Genomic DNA, 15,006 nt, shown 5'->3' with positions numbered 1-15,006 from the left:
GGTAGCAGTAGTGTGCTATCAAATATAACAATAAAATAATTCTTGCTTTCACACAAAAACAATAGCTGTAGAATTTAGTGCTGAGGGCAGCTAGCAAGATCTGGGATGAACAAATTGCTGAGCTTAAGGAATATTTCAATGTTCTCATAGCTGCTGAAACAAGTAGTTAAACTGAATAAACAGGCTTCCCAGATCTGAGCAGTTAATTGTTGCAGAGGACCTAAAGGACCCCTTCTATCCTGTGGGAAATCTTGGTAAGGTTTTTAACTTTTGACTTCCCTACATCTCCCTGAAGCATCAGAAAATGTAGATCATCAGTGCTGAAAAAATCCCCCATTAAGAAAATCTAATGTGTGTGCATTTCTGTGTGAATACTGTCAAGTTTTGTTTATTCTTAACTGCAACGCTGAAATCTGTGGTTTTGGGCTTCACTGATGCTTACTCTCTCTGCAGTTTTGGTGTTTGCTTCTTGTCCACTTCCCCTCCTAGCAGCAGAAAGAAAAGGGTGATTTATGTCTCCTCTTGAGAGTATTTCAGGCTCTGAAAATCATAAATGTTGAGCTAACAAGGATAAAGTGAAGTTGGGAAAGCTGCAACAAAATGTTTTTCAATTGTTAACAGAAAAAAAAAGAAAATGGATAATGCTGCAGTAACCACTTCAGTCTTTATGATTCAGACTACTGATATTTAGAGTTGTGGGCTTTTGAAATTGAATGAGCAGTCTGTAAGTCACAGGCTGTTTATTTCATGTAGAGCTAAGATCTGGCTTCACATCACTAAATTTGCTTCTCTGACCATTTTTTTTCCCTTTTAAGTAATAGTTTTGTGCTTCAATCTCTGTGTGTCTCTCAGATATCTTTACTGTAAAATAGAATATCTGTAATCTATACTTGAAAAACAGAAGCAGAGGGGGACTGGTACAACAATGAGCAAAATGCTCAAATACACTGCTGGAATCTAGAATTCTTAAATCCTGATCAGGTTTATTTGTTGCAGAAGCCTGCCCTTGCTAGAACTGTTTTACATTGCCCTATTTCATTCCTATCTGCTCTTTCTTGGGGTGTGGGAACAGACAACATGAATCAGAATAACATCCTGCATGAAAGAAAGAGCATGTAACAAGGTACTCCCTAAAAGACTCTCTGTGCAAGAGAGAAGAGGCAGTAGTAGAGGCTGGGTTTGACTTGATGGGTTTTGAAGTTCTGAGGGCTTTGATTCAAGTCCAAATTGTGATTAATGTTGTTTTGTCATGGGAGCTTTGGCAAATAACTCAGGAACTGCCTCAGAGCCAGCCGTTTGAAGGATTGTGCCCTGCATTGTTACTGCCGTCAAGTTATTCCATTAACACATGCACACATCTTCAGAGCTCCTGTATTTGCATCAGCTTGTTATTAATTTATATTTCAGTAAAACTGACAAGCAGCACTGGTGCCACAGTGTGTTAGCTGTTATTCCAAGCTACAGAACACAGATGTGTTAGCTGTTATTCTGAGTTACAGAACAGTGTGCAGCATTAATAATAATTAATAATTAATAACAATAAAGTTAATTATTAAAAAATGCAGAAAGAGCTGAGCCCAACTTCCCACACAGGAAATTGGCCCTTTATGCTTGGCTTACCCACCTGTTTGAAGTGCTGCCCTGTTTTTTATACAGCTAAATATTCCTTCCAATTTTATCTCTGAAAACTTATTTGTATTGCTAGTGGTGCTCTGGCAGGTTCGAGTCACTTTTGTCCTCCTGTAAATGACTGTGACTGTATATGTAGCTGTACATATATTGCCTATGTGTTACATGTTGACAATATCTATACTGAATATCCACACTATATATACATATACAAATGACTATATGTACATATATGACTATTTATATAGCTTGGAAAATTGTACTTGATTTTCCCCTAGCAAAAGAATGCTGGGGTAGACTCTTGACAAACTTTGACATTTTGTATCTATACCAAGAAGTGGTTAAAAAAGTAACAGTAGATTTTCCCAGTGGAGTGACTCTCAGTGGAATGGAACATTTAGAAATGATGTTGTCATTTTCATGGAAGTTTCAACCAAAATAACACTCTGTTTCATACAAATACTCTGACTAAAATTTGTCATGTTTGCAAATTGCAAGCAGAAAGTGACCTTTCATAGTAACAGTGCAATCTTGACAATACATCTTACTGCTCAGGTGATGACTTGCAAAAGTTTTTTATCTACTCTTTCTTAATTCTGGTTCAAGTTATGATGATGTTAGCTCACTGAATGCTCAGTGTTTATGGCATGTGCCGTGTTTGTCAGAGCTGCAGCTCATCTCCCTCAATCCAGGCACTAATGGTGGCCATGAAGGTCTCCTGTTTTGGTGGCACTAGCTTTGTACATTAATAAAGGAGCTGTCTGAACAGGAAACGCAGTCCTCTTCTTATAGAAGACTAGAGAAGGAAGGAAGAAAAGGCCAAAAGACACTGAAAAGAATTCATATGAGGATAAACACTACAGAAATAACACTGACAGCTGAGAAGCATTGAGACTTGAAGCAGGAAGCAAAACAGATTATTTTGAGAAAAGTGAAGGTAAAAGGAAGTAATGGAGCCATTCATATAATAGTAATGTAATGTCATATAATGTCATATAAATGGAACTGCTCACAGTATTTTATACTGGAAAGTATGACCAAAGACAGCTCTGTGGCTTTGAAGAGAAGCTATGCCAAGTGCCAGAAGCAGGTCTGCAGCACTCTTGGAAGATGTTGTCTTGAACTGAGAGAAGAGCTAGCACAATAGCTGGTGGAGAGAATGATGCAGGGAAATGTCTGTCCAGTTTATTTTGCATAGATTGGCATGATCAATAATATTCTGGAATTTAGCCTGAAATCTGGCTGTGTTTTCCTTATTGTGAAAATCTGAAGGAGGAAACTGCAGGCCCATTTTCCCAGCCTCTSTAGCCATCAGCCCAGGCACCAGACAGACCATCCTTAAATCACAGCCTGTAGAAAGGAGTATTGAAAAGGAATTCTGCAAGGAGCTGTGCAAGACCTGGGGTATGGCTGCTATCTGCAGTCTGCTCAGTTGCTAAGGGAATGAGCTCCCATTGCAATAGTTTGTGAATGTACAGCCAGAGTTTGTGAGAGGGAATGACATTGCATCAGTCATATTTGCAAATGTTTATTTAGAAGAGGAAAAGAATATTTAAAATGTTAGGTCACACTTGTGAATTATCAGGTCAGATCACAACTGAGCTTACACAAGGGCCTGCGCTTAGAAAAAGAAAGTATAACCCAACTGCAGTTTACAAATGCAGCTGTACTAACCCCCTGAGGAAATGCAGCTAATCTTAGGATGAAGTAGTAAGATCTGAAGATCATGCTTTCTGGTAGAGGATTTTTTTATTTTTATTAATTTTTTTAATGAATGGACTTCCAGCAAAAATGAGACTAATCTAGAGTTGGACTATTTTCAGGGTTTGCTGCAAGGTTCTTTTCTGTGACAGAACATTTTTGCTATTGTCAGTATAAAACTGAATACATTATTATTTGAAGAAAACTCATTCTTTGTGCAGGGAGGAAAGAAGACTTCTGGGAGCTCTAGGGAATTCTCTATATTGATGCAATTTTTTCATGCAATGTAAGTGCACTGAGCAATGTAGAAATTCACTCAATAGATGTGTGTGACATTTATATCATTTTAATTTTCTGAAGATATGTCCAAGGTACACTCAGTATTTGATGGCAGCATGAGCTACAAATGAAAACAAATGTAAATGTCTGCTTTCCTGCTTTCGAGTATGAGAGGGGTTAATTTGCACACAGGATTAAAATGAACCTAAAGTTACATTATTGAGGTACTGTGATAACCCTAAAAATGGATTTTTGTGTTTTTTTGTACTAGACTTCTCTAAAATTAGTTTGAGAGCTGTAAAAGGCAAGGGTCTTGAATAACAAACTTTAGACGAAGAAGGAAATTAAGCTTTTTTTTCCCACAGATTCCCTTACCCCACCCCACCATAGTCCCTGGAGGGTGACCTACCTGGTTACACACTGAAAAGCAGAAGGGAGGCCAGCAAGGATTAGGCTGGCAGAACATGCTTGCCCTGAGGTATCCTTGAGTTATTTTTCTAAGGCGTTTCTCTTTACCAAAACTGGATGATGGCACATTTTCCAGTAGTGCACATTTAACATTTTAGTCCTAGGAACTAAATCTCTAAGTTCCTACTCAGAGAAAGGGAGTCCTTGGCCTAGTGGCTCCCAGGATGGGGAGAGCCACGAGCCCCACAGTCACGATGTAAAAGCCACCAGATGAGTCAGGGGAACGGCATCTTCTAGGCTGGGGGTGCCACTGCCTTGGGGTTTGGAATGCAGGGAAAGAGCATCTTGGGATTGCACAAGACTTACTGTGGGATTTTTTGGGGGGGGATCAAAGTGGGGAAGAACAAGCATGGGAAAATTGAGTGATAAGAGGATAAAAGGGACTGATGAGATGTGAACAAGTGGCTGGTTAGCATGCTTGCCTGGCCATGCCCCGTGCCTCACCAGTGCAGCCTGTTTCTCCTGTCTTCTCTTTAAACTTCATTTCTAATGCTTTTCCTGGGTGAAGGGACTCTATTCTGTGTTCATGTGTGCATATGGAGGTCTGAGGGCTGGCAACTGGAGTTTGCACCAGTCAAGCCAGACTAGCCAGTGAGTAGGTCAAGTGGGTTGGGAACCAGGCGCGTCTCTGGGAAGGAGATCACTAGAGGAGCTGGCTACTGGTGGGACTAGCGAGCTAGTGGCTGGCTCCAGCCAGACCAACTGCTGGAGAGCCGAAAGGTTGCCCGAGGATGACTGAGAGACAGGTGCATCTCCTTGCAGGGTGGCAAGGATCCAGCTGCTGGAGTGGTCCACATTGCTTTTCTGTATACGCTCCCCAACAACAGACCTTCTTGCTGGTCATCCAAAGAGGTGCAGTTTCTGTGACTGCTGAGTGCTTTGACTGGTGCTGATCTGTTTAGCTGGCTGCGTGTATACGTGTGTCTGTGCTGCATGCATGGTTTGTTGTGTGTGCTCTTGCAGGGAACACACGCTGAGCCTCACTCGTAGCTGGATGCGGGGGCACGGAGCTGCAGCAGCCTGACCTGCACCGGGCTTCGGGATTTAAGGCTGTACCTTCTTTGCCTTGCCCCTAGCTGGGCAGCCGGTACTGTCCCTGGCCTCAGGCCAGCTCCGGCGGGCGGCGACTGGGGGGCAGCGGCGGCGCTGCCGCCCCGGGCGGGCGGGCAAATCCACTCTGAAAAATTACTTCCTTTCGGCGGCTTCGGGCCGGGCCAGCGGCGAGGCGGCTGTGCGCTCCGCGCCCACCTGAGTGCGGCACCTGCCCCGGGGCAGGCGGCGGGCGGCCCGCTGCGCCCGGCCATGTAAGGCAGCAGCGGCGGCGGCGGCGGTGGTGGTGGTGGCGGCGGCGGCGCCCTCTGCCTCCCCCCGGGCCTGCCGCGGGAGGCGGGGCGACGGCGGCCGGACGGACCGGGCCGCCTATGGCGGTGCCTTGCGGCTGGCAGGGGGCGGGCGCCGGCCAACGGCTGCGGGGGGGGCGGGTCGTGCCGCACCGCGCCGCTCCGCACAGCGCCGTGCCGTGCCGGGCTGGACTGACAGCGGCTGACAGTCTAGCGGCAGCCCGGGCCAGGCGCAGGTTGGGCTGCAGGAGCCGCCGCCCCGCGGAGAGCCGCGGGTAAGTGGGCGCCTCTCGCCGCGCGGGTGAGGCAGGGGGCGGCGCGCTGAGCGTGCTTTTGCGCGATTTTATTTCATTTTATTTCATTTTATTATTTTATTTTATTGAGGGGAGTAATTAATGCTCCCGCGGCTAATTGAGGCGCCAGGGCGGGCGCGCTGGCGGTGCTGCCGCCACCTGCGCGCAGCGCTGCGCCCCGGCGGCCCCTCGCCGCCGCGCCCGTTACATAACGACGGCGGGGGGCGGCGGGAACCGCGGCTTTCTGCGGGCTCCGCGCCTGCCTCTCGCCCTCTGCCTCCTCCGCGGCAGCCGCCGCCCARCCATGTCCCCGTTCCCCTCCCGGGCCCTAGCACGGAGCCAGCAGCCCCGTCTAGGGAGAGCTATGGGTAAAAACGGTTTGCCCACCTCATCCTTTCCTCCGCCCCCCCCTTTTCACCCCTTTTCCCCCCTTTTTTGGAACCCTCCAAGGGGCTTTGCCGCCTCGGACCGCCCCTGCGCCACGCAAGGCAGCATCTGATGTGGGAGAGGGTTTAGGGATTGTGGCGTGAGCTCTGCAGGTGCAAAGCCACGCACCGGCTTCAGGGGTGGCAAACGGAAAACAAAACCCAGTGGATTAATCTGCTCCTCCCAACCCTAACTGCCTATTTTGAAAACAAATTATATGTATTATATCATTACCCCTCACCCCCGCAGCAAATCAGCAGGATTTGTAAGTATTTGTTCAATCCTGGGTTAAAAGATACTGTACCTCGGTGAAATTCTTCCACAAGCAAGCTGGGGATGTGCTGCGAGATGCTGAATATGCATTTGGAACATATATCTTAAACACTGACAGCTTTTAATCTTGCAGTTTGTTGCTGGCTGACACAACAATTTTCCTGTTGATATTTTGCAGGGTCTACAAGGGCAGGATTGTAGGGGAATTTTTTGTTGAGTTGGCAGAGGCTTGCATAACCTTATATTTATTAAGAAAAGATTAAGATTTTTAATAAAGATTTTTACAGATCCTTTCCCCACACAACCTCACCCCTAAAAATCAGAAAGCTGTACTGAATGCTCTTGTACCTCTCTACATAACAGCCATATGCCTGCAAATAGTCTGTCATTGGTAACCGCTGAAGTGTATGTCCAGTGTTAAATCATAGCACAGTGTAATGCTTGGACAGTATGCATTGCAAGGATCAAATTGCAGATAAAGTTCACATAGGAATCTCCTGCAGCGATTACACCTGACCCTTGTAAATGTGAGAAAGGGTCTTTATAAATGGAAATATCCGTCTAGCGGTTAGTTGTTTGTGTGCCTGATGTAATCTGTGGATTCACTGTGCTGAAAAAGAGTGTCTTTTTTTTGATAGRTAAATTCATTCCAGTTATTCCCTAAGTAGGCAAATATACAATAGAAAATGTTTTACTTGAAGATTGAGCTTAATTAGAAAAGAAGGCACTTTTAAGTAAGGAGGGAAGCAGGCAGTTTTGTTTGTTTATGCTATATAAATGTATTCTGAGTGTGTGTAGAGATGGCCAGATGTATTTAATATCATATCTAGGAGTGTGTTAGAGGATGAACCATTTAATGTTTCAACTTGATAACTTGCTTTTAGATAATACGCTAAGATATAAGTTAAAATAATTCATCCAATATTTTTGTTTCATTGCATGCTTGGATTATATAAGTCTTCAGTGTGAGGACGTGACTGCATCTGCAAGCCTGTTTCATTGCATTGAAGAAATGGCAAGAATAGTCTTTCCTCTGGGGTAGTTGTTTGTTAATGTATTGTCCCTTTTATTAGCGCAAACCTGCTGCTTCCTGCCCTTGTATAAGTGAAACAAACTCTTAGGTTTTCAGCAAGCAGTTACAGGGGTATTTGTTCTCTCCAAAGCCATTTTTTGAGTAACTGAAATTAAATGCAGGTATGTAATTCTCATCCCTTGAATTCTCTGTCATACTGGTACGACCGTTCCATTTTAGAGGGTTAAAGAAGTAACTAAGATACATTGTGCTTGTTGTGAATTACCAGTTCTCACCTGCCTTACATTTATCATTTGTTTTAACAGAGCTGTAGTGGAGACTATAGTACTGCTGAACAGCAGCCCAGCTGTGATTAAGTCTTAGTACTGCTATATTCTTGTATTTCCCTTCTTCTCAGCAGTGGAAGTTCTCTTTTGACTTAAGCCTTTCTCTCTCTCTCTCCTCTCGGTTCAGTCTTGTGCTATGTGCTGTCCCTGGGCATAAATGCTTTTAGATGTCTCTGCCAGCAGGTTAAAAGGAGACATTTTGTTCATCATTTGTATTGCATTAGTGTCTAGGAGCTGTGGTCAGCTGTGAGTATTAAGTCTCAGGGTTCTTTTAGTCCCTGTGAGTGTCCATAAGCTCTGTTTTCTGTGATCAAATTTTCTGTCTGTCAGTGGCATCAGCATGGTTCTCTTGATATGTTTATTTGCAGGTGTTATGCAAAGGCTCTCTGTTTTACTGGTGATGTTTGAGGAAATCTCCCTACTCAGTCTTTTCTTGATAGACCRTGAGAAAATATCTTACCTAAGCAGTTGAGGCTTCTCTTGCATTTTGCTTTAATCAGTGTGAATTTCTTCCCCCCCCCCCCCTTTGAAAAGTGCCATATTCACTTTCTTCTTTGAGGACTGTTCTGAATGCTGGCTTATATCCTTACCAGTACGTGGAACGGCAAAATTTTGGGGGCTTACTGATTTCTTCGTCTGACAAAGATGGTAGTAGAGCAGAACAGAGCTGGGAATAAATACCCAGTAAGTGGGATCCTCAGATGGTATAGGGCTACATAATGGGAGGAGGGGAGGAAGATAAAATTCACCATTACATAAGTCCAGGTGGATTCATTTGTTGATGCTGCTGTCATTGTAGTTGAAATTTTATGTGAGTGGTGTGGTGGTATTACAGGGTATTATGGAGCTAGTTAAGAGTGTGTAGGCAGATGTAAAAAAAATTTTTGTTTGTTTGTAAGTGTTGGTGGGTGAAAGCATGTTTTTAAAAATATATTCTAATGCAACTATTGCTCTTAATGGCCTGTGCATGTGTGTATAGGTGCTTCAATTATACATATATAAAGAGGTGATTTTTATGAAGTAGTCTTTTGGAGAGGAGGAGTGTAATTTACTGAGAAATAAAGTTAATGGTCAGTGCTCTTGTAGCATTGACTCTGCAGGTGAATAGCAACAGTTTTTGTGATAGAAAGGTAGGAGCCGCTTGTCAATAGTCAAAGTAATCTGTGCTTGATAATATCTTTTCCAAGGTTGTTCCTTTAATGGCATATATAACTTCATCAGAGTCTAAAATACTGTTTTGCTGAAGAAAAACATTGGGCAACTTGAGTAATCAGCTTCATTGTAACTGTGTGTGTATCCAGGTGAAAGTCTTAATGCAGCTCTATAATCTAGGCAGCCTTGCCCTGTCCATAGTGCTAGATAYAAGCATATTGTTAAGAGAACTCTATAGGCTTTAGCCATGTAGTTCCTCAGAAGGCCTGTGAAAGGATTTAATTTGTATAAATAAATATAGATACGTAGATTTTGATAGAATTTTGATAGCTTTGCTTGGTCTGAGGTGTCCACTGTTCTTTTAGTTCTGTTTTACGTGCTAGGGAGGATGCATGGTTCACATTCACTTGAACACCACACATGGAGAAATATGCCCAGAGCAGAACTCAGAAAAGGAGCTCCTTCACTCTGATTACTACTGATAGCTGTGCAGGAAGTTTAAGGGGAGTTTTATGAGCATTGTCTAAAGCATTATATCTTATTAAGAGGAAGTTGCATTTCTCCAGCTGTTTATTCAGTTCCTCAGCTTGAACGTGTATGCAAAAATGTGGGGAAAAGAGTCCATCTGCTGTGCTTTGTTTCTGCTGTTGTTACTTGCCATAAATAATTGCATATAGAAAATAAATGAGAATTCCCTTTATCTCTAATTCTTTAACTTTTTAAAAAAAATGGTCTAAAACATAGCTCAAATACTAAAATAAAAGATACTCTCAGCAAAATCTAATGACTTTTGCAGTTTACTAATGTTTATGAATCCAGCTTGCTCATACCAAAATAGCACTTCTCATGCTCTTTGAAAAGTTGTCACCTTGGTTTCTACTTGGATTGGATGGAAGGTCTTAAGACATATTGGATGATACCTATTTATGGTGCATTGGAAATGATTTCATCAAGTATAAAGAAAAAGATTCGGTTTAAAAAGTGAACCTTAAGTGCACCCTTACGAATACTTGGTGGGAGTGAATGATGAGAAGGATAAGAAGGATAATGGAAAGTAAAAACAGGTAACAGTTAACATAAAACCACTAGGCTCTGTGCCTATTGGTGGAATTCTTTGTGATTTACATGTTTTCTAAAGGTAAGTGACCTTTCAGGTTTAGGATCATCTAAGAAATATGAATGCTTGTAGCTGTGCTAGGTCCACGAGCTGAAAATGTAGATGTGGAGAGGTAGCCTGATGCATTTATGATAGCAGAATCAAGCAAAAATAGCAATCTTACTCTGAGGTTAAAATGGAAGTAGAATTATTAATGTTAGCAACCAGCAATGCTTTAAATTTTGATGGTAATTACAGATTTATTTCAACTTTCTGGCTCTGCTAACTGCATTGCCAGGGATCAGCCATCTCACTCCTCTCCCCCTACTGTATTTTCTGGTTCTTGGCAAAATCACAGATTTCCGACTACTAATTTTTTGAACATTCAGTGATATGAGGAAATGTCTTCTAGTGGCATGGAGGTGTGCCTAAAAAAGAGAGGTATGCACTCTCAGTCTAGTTTTAGCATGGAGTTACTCATGACTTCCATCAGATTGATCCCTAACTTTGTCTCTGTAGAGTGTACTATAGTATTTACCTATTGCAGAGTGAGAGAAGAGACAATAATTGTTGGTTTATGATATGAATAAAGGAGTATTATAGGTACRGACTATGCAGTGCAGCTCATAACGTAACATTTTCCAGTTACTTGACTGTTCTGGAGTTTCTGGAACTTTAGTTAGTTGGGACAGAGCTTCCTGAGGTCTTAGCATCTGCTCATACCTCTTCCCAGAATCAGAAAATGGCTGAGGGTGGAAGGGATCTCTGCAGATCATCTTGTCCATCCCATTACTGGGATCTTTAACAGTTAGACCAACTGTAACTATGGTCCAACAAAACAAGGAGCATCTGTGACAGTCTCTGCCATCCGCAGGGTAAGAGCAGAACCCTGATGAATCTAGCCTTTAACTTCTGCTTTTGGTAGTGAGGGTTCTTTGAAATGACTATTTTGCATATCAGATTTCACTAGTCAAAACTAAAGCCTTCTGTCCCGGGTTCTGCCCCCCAGCCCTGAACACCTCACAACACATTTGCATGAAGTTGGCTTATTGATGGCTGAGAGAACTAATTCTGGAGGGGAACTTTCATTCTTAAGACCAAATATGTTCCTTTAAGCATTTTTCCTATACCAAGCTTAAAAGCTTTTAATTTTCTTAGTTCTATATTTGTCTATGATGTGGCAGCAAGTTTGAAAACACAGAATTCTTTTTAATAGCTGCAGAAGTTGCTTGGTATGTGAAATTTGGGACCTGGGCTAAGCAAGAATTTAGAGAGTTTTATGAGCTTGATCTCTGATGTGTGCTTAATGTTATGAGGAAATTCATGTTGTTTCCTTAGACATCTAATTTAAGGGGTAGGTATCTTGAAGTGTGAGAAGCCGTCATGGAAAAAGGCAGCAACTGAAAGCAAGTAAAAAAGGTTTTAAATAGATGTAGCTATTATGTTGCAGACAGTAAAAGACGGTAGTACAGGCAGAGAAAAGGTAACTGATTTAAAAATTACATCCGCTTCAGAAAATCAGAACCCTTTCAGGTGTTTCATCTGATTATTTGAAATCACTAGGTGCTTTTGAAAAAATATTTCAGATATTTGCAGTGGTATGGAGATTTTCTGGCTTATAGTTTTTAAATTATACAATTGCCTTACCTTTACAGTGTATTGACACTGAGCATGGCTTCTAGACTGAATTGCTGGAAGCAAGAAGAGACTTCCCCTGAAAATCTCTTAGAAGATTTATTCCATGCACAATAAGATTGCTAACCGATATGATCGCTTACTGTAGGAGACCTCTACTTTCTCTTGTCTTCTTGCTTGCTTGTGGAGTTAAATTTGTTTTTTTAATATCCTATTAGACATTAAAATACAGATGTTTTGCAGATGCTTGTTCTCTTCCTTTGTCTAGTCAGTTATGTTAGCCTGGAGACTCTGTTTTTAGTTTCCAGCTCCTGTGCATTTGAAATGGTCTGTACTATGAAGAGACTTCTGCTTTTGGAAGTCATGCTTTCCGCAGGACAGAGGTCATTTATAGGTCTGGATGATCTGATTTTTAATGTAATTTCTTTTCCATAGCTTGTCAGCAGTGTTTTTGTTTTCTTTGTACATTATCTCATGACCTCTTCTGGTAGCAAAAGTGTGTGTGTAGCCATTTGAATTAGAAAGTTTAGACTGGTCTAGGCACTATTTTGATTAAAAAAAAAAAAAAGCAAATTGTGTGTGTATATGTATATTAAATATATATGTGTGTATATACACACACACACACATATATGTGATGTAATACTTTTATCAGCTTACAGTTACCTAAGAGATGCTTATTATTTTAGAATTTCAGTACTGGGAGACATTCAGCGGAAAATATTTCAATTATTCCAAGCACAGACAGAGTGAATAGGTAATGGAAATGGGAATTGTTTCAATTTTTAGCTTTTTAGTGATTTTTAACTATTCAATCTGATTCTGTGCTTTTCTTATTATTTTATAGATGCACACATCTCCCAGGTTACAGTTAATAAACTTCTGTCATTTTAATTTTTAATTTAACATTTCAGTTTGTTGGCCAGAACTTGTGTTGAGCATATAAACAAGATGGAAGAATCAATYGGCTTAATGTGTTACTAGCTTTTTAAGCACTTACTTAAATAATTTCAAAATATACATTATTGTTTTGACTATGCTGCGTTTGTTCAAATGTAAAGTACAAAGATCTTTTACTCAAGTAATTTTTATTGAAAAGTGTTTATAGTTATGGATTGTAAATCTAATTTCAGGAAATTCAGCATGCTTATCAGACCATCACTCCTGTTCACCACAGTTTCTCTTTTCAATACAAGTTGATTATAATWCTTGAAGTATGAGTTTGTGGTTGTTGTTAATGATACCAAAATAATTGTGGAGCTCCCAGGAATTTATCTGGTCCAATGTCAGTGCTTTATTTTATCTATATGTTCTTAAAAAGAATATTCCACTGTCACATTGGAGACAACATAATGATTGTTGGCTAGGAACTGAATTAAGACACACTGTTCAAAAAAACATGATTTCAGTGTTACAATCTGGGAAAATAACAGTAAGTCTAAAGGAATGGGGTAGACTTATTGTTCCAAAATTGAGTTCTGTTTTCGTTTGCTTAAGACAAAAGATTCTAGCCAGTGGTGTGATGCTTTGGTGTTGATTATGTATTCTTGTGTGGTCTGACTGTTTCATGTTACAGTCAAAGATCATAAAGGAGAGAATCTCTCCACAATCAGGACTTCAAGCTTAGCAAAAACTGTTCCATAGCAAGCATTGGTTGGTGGATACAGGATGGCTAGTTCTTTTTCAGCATGCAGGACTGAATGGAAGAAGAAAGGAGTATGCCATGGCTATTTAGGTGACAGAGGTTAAGCAAAATCAGAGGAGGCAAAAGTTGAGAATCGCTTCCATAGCTGTGGAACTTCTATTGAAGCACAGTATATAAACCAAAAGAACTTCCCATCTGATACAGGAATAAAACTTTAACTGGAAGTGCATGCCAATCTTTACATATATTAACCACAGACTATGTGCTGAAGATACATTTATAATTTCAGAAGGGTGTATGATGTAGTATGGTGGGCTTTCCAGCTTTTATGCCAGTGTTTGCCAAGCTTGTGAAACTTGGAGCACCTCTTTATGTATTAAAATTGGTAGCAGCAAAACTGATATCTGAGCCACAGCCTGCATGTAACTACATGCCTCCCCCCCTTGCTGGGGCAGGCACACTGTGTACCCTATCCCTAGGCCTTCCAGGGCCCCTTACTTCTGCAAAGCTAAAAGTGACCGGATGAAGGGACAGAGTACACCCTCAGCAAATTTGCTGATGATGCCAAACTAGAAGGATGGGTGATAAACCTGAGGGCTGTGCTGCCATTCAGAGACCTGGACAGGCTGGAGAGATGGGCAGAGAGCAATCTCATGAAGTTCAATAAACGGAAAGGCAGGGTCCTGCAGCTGAGGAGGAATAACTCTATGCACCAGTACAGGCTGAGGGCTGACCTACTGGAAAGCAGCCTTGCGGAGAAGGATCTGGAAGTCCTGATGCACAACAAGTTGACCATGAGCCAGCAATGTGCCCTTGTGGCAGAGAAGGCCAATGGTATCCTGGGCTACATTAGGAAGAGCATTGCCAGCAGGATGAGGGAGACAATCCTCCCCTCTACTCAGCCCAGGTAGGCCTCATCTGGAGTACTGTGTCCAATTCTGGGCTCCCCAGTACAAGAGGGACATGGAACTACTGGAGAAAGTCCATGAAACTACTGGAGAAAGTCCAATGTAGGGCTACAAAGAGGCAATGGGCACAAACTGAAATATGTAAGGTTCTGCCTGAACATAAGGAAAAAATTCTTTACTGTGAGGAGGGGTAACAGAGCACTGGAGCAGGCAGCCCAGAGAGATTGTGGAGTCTCCATCCTTGGATGGAGATATTCCAAAGCCTTCTGGACAGAGTCCCGTGCAATGTGCTCTAGGTGACCCTTCTTGAGTAGGGRAGTTGGACTAGGTGATCTCCAGAGGTCGCTTCCAACCTCGATCATTCTGTGAGTGGATGGGCAGAATGCACTGGCTTCTGTGGCATGCTGCTGGTGCTCTCATGGCGTGTTTGTGGGCTGTAATATGTCCTTTGGGCATCACTACTTCATGTGAAGAGTGTTCAGCTCTAGCGGAATTGTACATTTCTTCTTCTGCAGACAGTGACTTCTGTGGATAGATGAATGAAGGAAGAGTAAGAAATTGTCTTCTTTTTTTTTTTTTTTCCTGCATTTTGTAATGTCACCTGAAAACAGGTTTTAACATTTTGTTCCTTGGTTTGAGATTTCTTTTAAAGGGCAAACCTATCGAATGTGAATCTGGGATAATCTGAAGTTTGTTATATGCAGTAATGACATCCCTTCTCAGTGCTACTTCATTCTGAAGGTTTTCATTCCAAGGGACTGAAGCTACAGTTCTTTGGGCACAAATCTGAGAAACAACTGGT

At 41.9% G+C, this 15,006-nt stretch overlaps 1 protein-coding gene across 1 annotated transcript in view; it reads left to right on the top strand.

The window, feature by feature from the left end:
• Window positions 1-5,582: 5,582 nt before the first annotated feature.
• The window catches only part of TPPP (tubulin polymerization promoting protein), a 63,186-nt gene continuing 53,762 nt past the window's right edge, over window positions 5,583-15,006 (top strand). Inside the window, exon 1 of the mRNA XM_085306837.1 lies at window positions 5,583-5,692. The gene's annotated coding sequence lies outside the window, so the exon portion shown is untranslated. The remainder of the gene's footprint in view (window positions 5,693-15,006) is intronic.

Source organism: Rhea americana, unplaced genomic scaffold, assembly GCF_003343005.1.
Source record: "Rhea americana isolate MKP2758 unplaced genomic scaffold, rheAme1 scaffold_248, whole genome shotgun sequence".
Taxonomy (NCBI): Eukaryota; Metazoa; Chordata; class Aves; order Rheiformes; family Rheidae; genus Rhea; species Rhea americana.
This window is presented reverse-complemented; position numbering and strand designations above follow the sequence as displayed.